Genomic DNA, 8,402 nt, shown 5'->3' with positions numbered 1-8,402 from the left:
TATCATTTATGAACCCAGTGGATCTCTTGACTCCAGTAGGGTTCATGTCTCACAAAGGATATATCTAACTGCAACAAAACACTCCTTTATCCCAAGCCCAGAAACCAGACCCCTCCTATTCTGTCTCCTTTAGCTCCTACACTCACACAGTCAGGCAATAGACTAGGATTCAATGGTGTCTCTCACCCTCAAATCTTTGACCAGAGTCTCTTAACCTCCCTGGGCTGTTGCCCTAGCTGTAAAAAGTGTGTTGTACTAGGTAACCAAGGATTTTTCTTGCTTTTCTTTGACTCTGGGGTTCTTATTCTTACTATGTTATATGTGATAACAGACATAAACCTCACACACTTTGGGATCAGATACAAGGGAAAAAGTTCGGGAGCTCCAGCATCGGTCTTAGTATTCTAAGTGGTTTTCCTCCGGGGTCTGAATTGAAGTGCTAGCAATGATGACAGAGGTAGCATAGCAGAGTGGCTTGCAGCAAGGATGACTGCTCCAAACTAACAGGCTGACATCTTGACTGTATGATTTACCTATTGTGTGACCTTGATCAAATGATTTCACCTTTTCTTGCCTCCATTTCTATATCAATAAAGGTAATTAAATAATTCCCCTTAGGAATCTTCATAGGGTCTTGAAGAAAAATTAAGTCGTCCTCCTGTGTCCTTTCTTACCTAAGCAGGGCCTATACTTAATTGGAATTCAGGATACTTGATTATCCATGCCCTCAGATCCCTAATGAATTTCAGAACATGAATGATTTTGTAGTTTATTCAGATTTTTCTCATCACTAGTGTGGGAGCAATGCTTTTTCCAGCTTTATAAATCCTAAGTAGAATCAGAACTAAGACTGTCTTTTCTTAATTTAGATATGTATAGTTATAATTGCTTAGACAACTTCCCAATACATGGTAAGCACATAGAAATGCTTTATTTAATAAAGAATTATCTAATGCAGTGCATTATGCATATACACATGTGTGCATGAAATACTTAGTAAATATTTTTTCCCTAAGGTTCTAGGTCAAGTCAGTTTTCATAAGACTCACGACACAATGGAGAGAAAAATTTCTATTGCAGAAATATATGTACACTGCCCCACTGCCCCTTGCAAAAAGACTCTTAATAACTCCCTTAATTCATTACATGCCAAAAATCAATTTTGGACTTTTCAGACTGGTTTATTCTATATATTAGTGCACACATACTTGCACCACAGTGTCGGATAAAGTTTGCCTCCATCTGGAACATCTGTCACTCAGAAATTATACCTGATAACACTATATTAAAATATAGTCAAATGAACCAGGCATGGTACGGTGGGACATGCCTGTTAGTCCCAGCTACTCAATATAGTAGGCAGAAGGATTGCTTGAGCCTGGGAGTTTGAGACCAGGCTGGGCAACATAGCAAGACCCTGTCTGTAAAAATAAAAAAATAAACATATAGCCACATAGCCAAATACTAACACATAACTTGATAACTGATCAAAGGAATTGAAGCAAATCACCTCCATCTTCTCAGGAGCTGATTTTGGAGTGTAAAAAAAGAACTTCTGTTGTATGGGCCGATAATCAACGTGGAAGTTTCAAGAGATGAGAAAACCCCACCAGACTTACTTCAAAATGTTCAAAAGTTGTACCCCTCTTACACTGGAGAGAAAGAATTCTAAACTGTGAAAATAACAACAATCCCAAAACACATTATTTTTTGAAGACTTATTGAAGGAAGTGACTACAACTTAGTACCTAAAAGAGAAGCATATTACTTAGTGCTTTTCAGGCTGGTGGTGTGAAAGAAGGGAAAATTCTCTCTTGTCCTGGTTAAACAGGCCCTATATGCTTGAGGTGGGTCTTTCTAAGCATCCCTATTTCTCATCCTCATGAAAACCAATCTCAGCCTTGTCTCTATGGCAGATATCACATAATAGTGTGTTATTTACCCATTTACACAATGCTTGTATAACCATTGCCTCTTGAACTAAATAATTTGTTTTTTGTTTCAAAAGTTTACAAATGGAAATAGCTTGCTTTGAATCTCAGATAAGACTTTAGATCTTTAGACTTTAGAGTTGGTTCTGGAACAAGTTAGGACTTTTGGAAACTATTGGGATGGAATGATTATATTTTGCAATGTGAAAAGGACATTTGACTTGGGAGGCCAGAAGAGGAATACTATGGACTAGATACGCTTTGTTTGTTCCCTCCAAATCTCACATTGAAATCTGATCCCCAGTGTTGGAGGTGGGGCCTGGTGGGAGGTGTTTGATCGTGGAGCTGATCCTTCATGAATGGCTTGGTGCCATTTTTGGGGTAACAGGTGAGTTCTCACTCTATTAGTTCCCACAGAACTGATTGTTGAAAAGAGCCTGGCACCTCCCCCATCTCTCTCTTGCTTCCTCACTCCCATGTGATCTCTGCACACACCAGTTCCCTTTCATCTTATGCCATGTGTGGAAGTAGACTGATGCCCTCACCAGAAAAAAGGTGCTCGCACCATACTTCTTGTACAGCCTGCATAACCATGAGACAAACAAATATCTTTTATTCCTAAATTATCCAGCCTCCAGCACTCCTTAATAGCAATGCAAATGGTCTAAGACACTACCATACCCCCAGCGGTAGCATACACTTACTAATGTTAGAATAGGATCCTGAGCTGAGGACAATTTCCTGCCCCTATAGAGGTAGAAAACCTTTATTTATTTTACCCATCTCTAACAATACTGGGTGTTTACTTGTGCCTTGAAAGTGGCAGGGTTTGTGGCCCATTCACCAGCAGATTAAGGGTTTTACTTTATAGGAGAAGAGAATCCAGGCAGGAGTTGGACTTCATGTCTTTTCCTCATGACATCCCCTCCAGAACCAAGGGAGGCACTTTCTGGTTTTCTGCTTGTCTCTAATATTTAACGTTGGCACCTGGGGGAAGGTCCATGCAAAAACACATGAGTAGGTGGAATTGCTCTTGTGTCTGAGGCTCCCAGAAGTTCTGTATTGTCATGGTAGCTAAGATTTGGCTTTCAGCAATTGAATAAAATTTTAACTAATTTTTAAAATTAAATTGCATGGAAGCCACCTTCTTCTTGTACTCTACCACAGTTGAGAAAGTACATGTATCCTTTCTTACCTCAGAAATTCCTGCCTTTTTTTTTTTTAATTTAGAAACTTGGTTACCCTGTACCTTCATATCCCTAAAGAGTTTCAGAATATGTGTGGTTTTTGTAGTTTGTCTAGCCTTGTCTTATCATTAGGGTGAAAACAATGCTTTTTCCAGCTTTTAAATCCTAGGAGGAAACAGTATTAAGGCTGTATTTTCTTAATTGAGATATGCATTCTTCCATCTTACTTGTGCCATTAATCCAGGTATGACATGAAGGGTTAGCAACGATTAGAAAATATTGTTCAATTACTCATAACTGGTTGGACTATATAATTTACACTGATTATTCTGATGGGTAAGATGGGTTATGGTCTTAGTTATTTATTTTGTGAACTAAATTAAAGGATAAAATTGCATGACCATCCTACATGGACGCTTTCTATGTGTAGGATCATTCTTTATCATGAATCCGTTCTGCTAGGTATACTGCATACCTAAAGGTTTTTCACTTCCGGTTCTTTGTAAGGAGAAAAAAAATCTATTAAGGATATTGAACAGCCAAACACTCAGAATGGTCTGAGATGCTCAGAGGACAAGTAGTCATTATCCATGATTGGCACAGAAGAGCCAGAGTCCCATGATCGTAAAGAAGATCTCAGATGCTTCACAAGAGACTAATCAACTTCAGTGGAGCTGCAAGATCATGTTCTCTGGGTTTTGATATGACAAACACTCTGTTATATCCCAGGAATATTTGTATCTCATTTTCTAGCACAAGGACATTTCATGTACTTATATTGGTTACAAAAGGTACATTGTTGGTAAGATTAGTGTAATATACTATTGTCATAGTCTGTTCAGGCTGCTATCACAAAAATACTATAAACTGGGTGGCTTAGACAGCAAACTTTTGTTTCTCATAGTTCTGGAAACTGAAAAGCTGAAAATCAAAAGGCCAAAATATTGAGTGTCTGGTAAGGGCTTGCTTCCTGGTTCATAGACTGCCATCCTCTTGATGTGTTCTCCCTTGGCAGAAAGAATGAGAGAGAGAGACCTCTGGGGTCTCTTTAATAAGTCCACTAATTCCATTCACAAGGACTCCACCTTCATGACCTAATTACCTCCTAGAAGTCCCACCTCCTTATACCAACTTATTGGGGTTTAGGATTACAACATATAAATTTTAAGAAAAACAAATATTCAGTCCATAACAGCCATTATTTCATTCTCAGGGTTTTTGTATGCTTAATATGTTTCACTTCTGTTTATTTTGTTAAAAGTTATTAATGGTTCATATGTGTGAGTTTCTTCATTATTTGACTTACAGTATCTCTAAAAGAAAATATCATGAAAAACTGATAAAAGGAAAAATTTCTATTGAGGTTGAAGTGATTCATATGATGAGGTCAAGTCATGTAATTTGCATAAATAGAGTTGTAGCAAAATACCCTAGATGTTTATCTCTAGTTATATTAGGGCAATTTTTGATTAGAATATTCTTAATCAAAATTTATTTTAGAAACATTAATGGCAAGTATGGCCATTAATTGTTTTTTCCCATTGTTGTCCTATTGAATAATTTTCTAAATTGGCTGTATTTGCAATAGTTTGGAATGTCTAAATTATACTCTGGTCATATTGAAGTTATTAATATTAGTATGTGTAACATTGTACAAAAAATGAAAATTGTATGACTTCAAATCAGTAAAAAGTTTAAAAAACTCAAAAATTTAAAAAAAAGCAACAACAAAGTATACAAAGGAGAGTGTGACAATCAGTGGTTCTGCACAACTGGGATCATCTGGTTCTGGGTGAAATCTGTCAGTTTCAATGAAGGTGTCTTTCTGTTGTTGGAAATCTTGGGTCTACATAAATTTCTATGAACTATCCTCTTTCAGAGATTCTGTGGAGAACCTTATATTAAGATTTCTAGTTGATGTAACTTTCCAATTATTTTTCATTGAGGATAATGTCATTTTAGTTGAGAAACATGTATTTAGGGATTATTTAATTGCAGTTTAACAGCCATACTTACAGAAAAAATTACCCTGATAAGGCCACTTCCATCAAAGCTCAAGGGCAGTCTTTTTCTAATGCATTTTCCACCTGGTTTCAGGTGATGTCAGGGCTAAATAAATGGTTAACAAGAAAATCCATCTCATACCTGTTGATGTTGGGGCTGAGTATATTGGACTAGTTATCTTACATCAGTTTATGTCATGGGAATTAAGTATGGTTAAAGATATTTCTAGATAAATTGGTTTCTGGCGACTAATAGGTTGATACTATGTGACTTTGTGAAAGACAGTAATGAAGCGCCATAGAGCTAAAGGTAGTAGTTTAGGTCAAGGAAATTTACAAATGTCTGATAGTTTAATTCCTGTTCTAATATTCGAGAATTCTAAATAAAATAATAATAGACCCCTAGCAACACGTGAAATTATTTAATTAATATCAACATACAGATCCCAAGATATCAATAAATCTTCATCAGAATAAACATAAACCTAGAAATATGCTTTAATTGGCATGTTTAATTATTTCTAAAAACCAGAGATAAAAGGAAAATCTTAGTAACGGTCAGAGTTAGCAAGATAGCAGAATAGGATGCCTGTGTCCCCAACCCCATGGGTACCCAATGTCATAACACCCAAATATGTGAAGTAAACACTGACAGAACTAAAGGGAGAAATAAATAGCTAAACAATAATAATGGGGGATTTCAATATCCCACTATCAATAATAAATAGAACATCCAGACAGAAGATTAATAAGAAAATGGAGAACTTCTGAAAACTCCTAGTTCCAAAATTGCAATGTAGAGGCAAGCTGACTTCTCTACCCTACACACACACGCACACACAAATATACAGCACCAGGAACTACACTAGCAACAACCTAGAGCTCAAGTATGAGGATGAGACCATTCCTGGGGCAACAGAGAAGTAGAAAAACTTTGAGAAGATGCTAGGAGAATCAGACTTGCACATCTACAATGCCCGTCCCCACCATTCTGCCAGGCATGCAGAAAATCTCCTACCAACTCATGGTTTCAACACTGGAAAGATTAAAACTGAGATGGTAAACCAGCTTCTTGGATTCCCTGGCAGCAGACATGTCCTTCTTGGATTCCCTGGCAGCAGACATGTCCTTGGTTTTAACCAACAAGTGGCACCATAACTTCCTTAAGGGAGAAATATCCATGAGGACAGGCAGAGATGAACAGGGGTTGTCTGGCCCTGGAAACTCTGACCTGTAACTCAGCCAAAGGAGGTGCCAAATCAGAGTGGCTGTAGGAGCTTTTTTCCACAAGTCTCCTGAGAGCGAAGGCCTAGCCAGCCTTCCCATACTGCCAGATAATCCCTTTGGAAGGTCTTCTATTTGGGACAGGCAGTGCTTGGGCCAGTTATTAATTTTAAGGCTGAGGTAAACCTGGACTTAAGGCACTATGTAGAGTTGAAAAGGAGGCAGAGACCTAGTAGTGGAGATTCTCTAAACAAATATATTCAATAAAAACCAAACCAAACTAGACAGAGAAAAACTAACAAATTACTAATCATTCAATGCAAAGACATAGACTTACAGCCACAATAAATGACAGCAAACAAGGAATCATGACTTTCCCAAAAGGGCAGAGCAAAAATCCAGTGACTGACTCTAAGAAAAACAGTGATTTGTGAACTCTTTGACCAAGAATTCAAAAGAGCAGTTTTAAAGAAACTGCGTGATCTACAGGATAGTGATAGAGGCAGGAGGCAGACAAATGCCTAGGCAGATAAGGAGGGTTGCACAGAGAATCTCCAACCTGCCCCAGAAGTATTTACACAAGATGTTTTTGTGCAGATAAGGGAACCTGCACAGGGTCTTGCCTGAACATTCCCACAAAGGACAGGAGGTCCACATGCAGTGGGGGAATGGGTTGGAGCCATCAGAAATTCACACCTTATGCAGAGGAGGAACCTGGCTCCAGCTGGTGTGTGGTAGCCTGGTATTCAATTTGTGAGGTGGAAACCTGCATACAGGACCCCTCTCTTTGCTGAGAGCTTTCCTTTCACTTAATAAATTCTACCCTCCTCACCTTTCAATGTGTCCACATGCCTAATTTTTCCTAGTCATGAGACAGGAACTTGATTTTAGCTGAACAAATGAGCAAAAATCCTGCAACATTTTTGTGGCCAGTACAGGAACACATCAGAAGGGTGAAAAAAATGCAAACCCAAAAATCTCTTTCACTTTGTTTTCTGAGCTTTCTTGTCATCAGACTTTTTCTGAGGGCAGGAGAAACTGCCCCCACCCCAACCTGTCACTCTCAGGGTTCAGGAATGTTGGCCTCAGTGCAACCTAGTCTTTTCTAGGCATTTTCTTTCTCTTTTTTTCAGGACTTTAATGGCATCTATCTTTTACAATATTGGGAGCGTTCTACCCCAACCCCAATGGCTGCAGATGCACATGGGAAGGACTGGTAAATGGCAGCTTCCTGTCCCACTTCCCTTCTAGCTGGGGCACATGGCCATGTCTGCTGAATGTGCATGCGACATCCATGCCTCATGAGAAAGATGCAGACAATGTGGACTACCCCCAAGACATATAGGTAACCCTTCAACCCCAAATTGATATGAACTATTTACTGTGCCAGTGTCTAATTCAGGATCCTGGTTTTAAAAATGCTATGGCATCCAAGCAGTATCATTAGTAAATACTGGGACTTCTCTGTCTCCCCAGGCCCCACCTTGATATAAGGGTGGAAAAGGAATATAAGCCCAGTATGTAAATTCTCCAGCTGTTACCTGACAATTTACTATGGCCAGCATAGCCAGGAATAAAGTCAGTGGGGTTTTGAGCTGCCCAGCTTGTTGAACAACCCCTTCAGCTTCTTGAGTTAACTTTTTCAGTTGTCCCCATGTCCGGGGCTCCGCACGTCGAGTTCCGAAGGTGAATGTTCTCTGAGCACTCAGATTTAGCTCCTGGAATTCGTTCAGGAACTCTTCAGATCAGCTCCTCTTCGCCATGGCACTGTTTCAATCGTGGAGGTGGAAACTACTCATCTCCGGCACCTGTATGGACAAGAGCATAGCCTCGGCCCCATTGTAAAACTTTTCCTTTTAAATATTTCCCTTGTAATGAAGGATAATACACCCACAGATTACTGTTTTGCGGCTTTTCTAAAGGCTGTTGAAAATGTTTCACCGCTGCAGACTGCTGTAATTGGCGCCAATGGTTGAGAAAATTTAAAGTAAAAATGGCTTTCAGAATTTGATGCTTTGGGGAATCTCGCCCATCTCCCCCTTTTTGTTTTAAAGTAA

Source organism: Macaca nemestrina, chromosome 12 (genome assembly GCF_043159975.1).
Source record: "Macaca nemestrina isolate mMacNem1 chromosome 12, mMacNem.hap1, whole genome shotgun sequence".
Taxonomy (NCBI): domain Eukaryota; kingdom Metazoa; phylum Chordata; class Mammalia; order Primates; family Cercopithecidae; genus Macaca; species Macaca nemestrina.
This window is presented reverse-complemented; position numbering follows the sequence as displayed.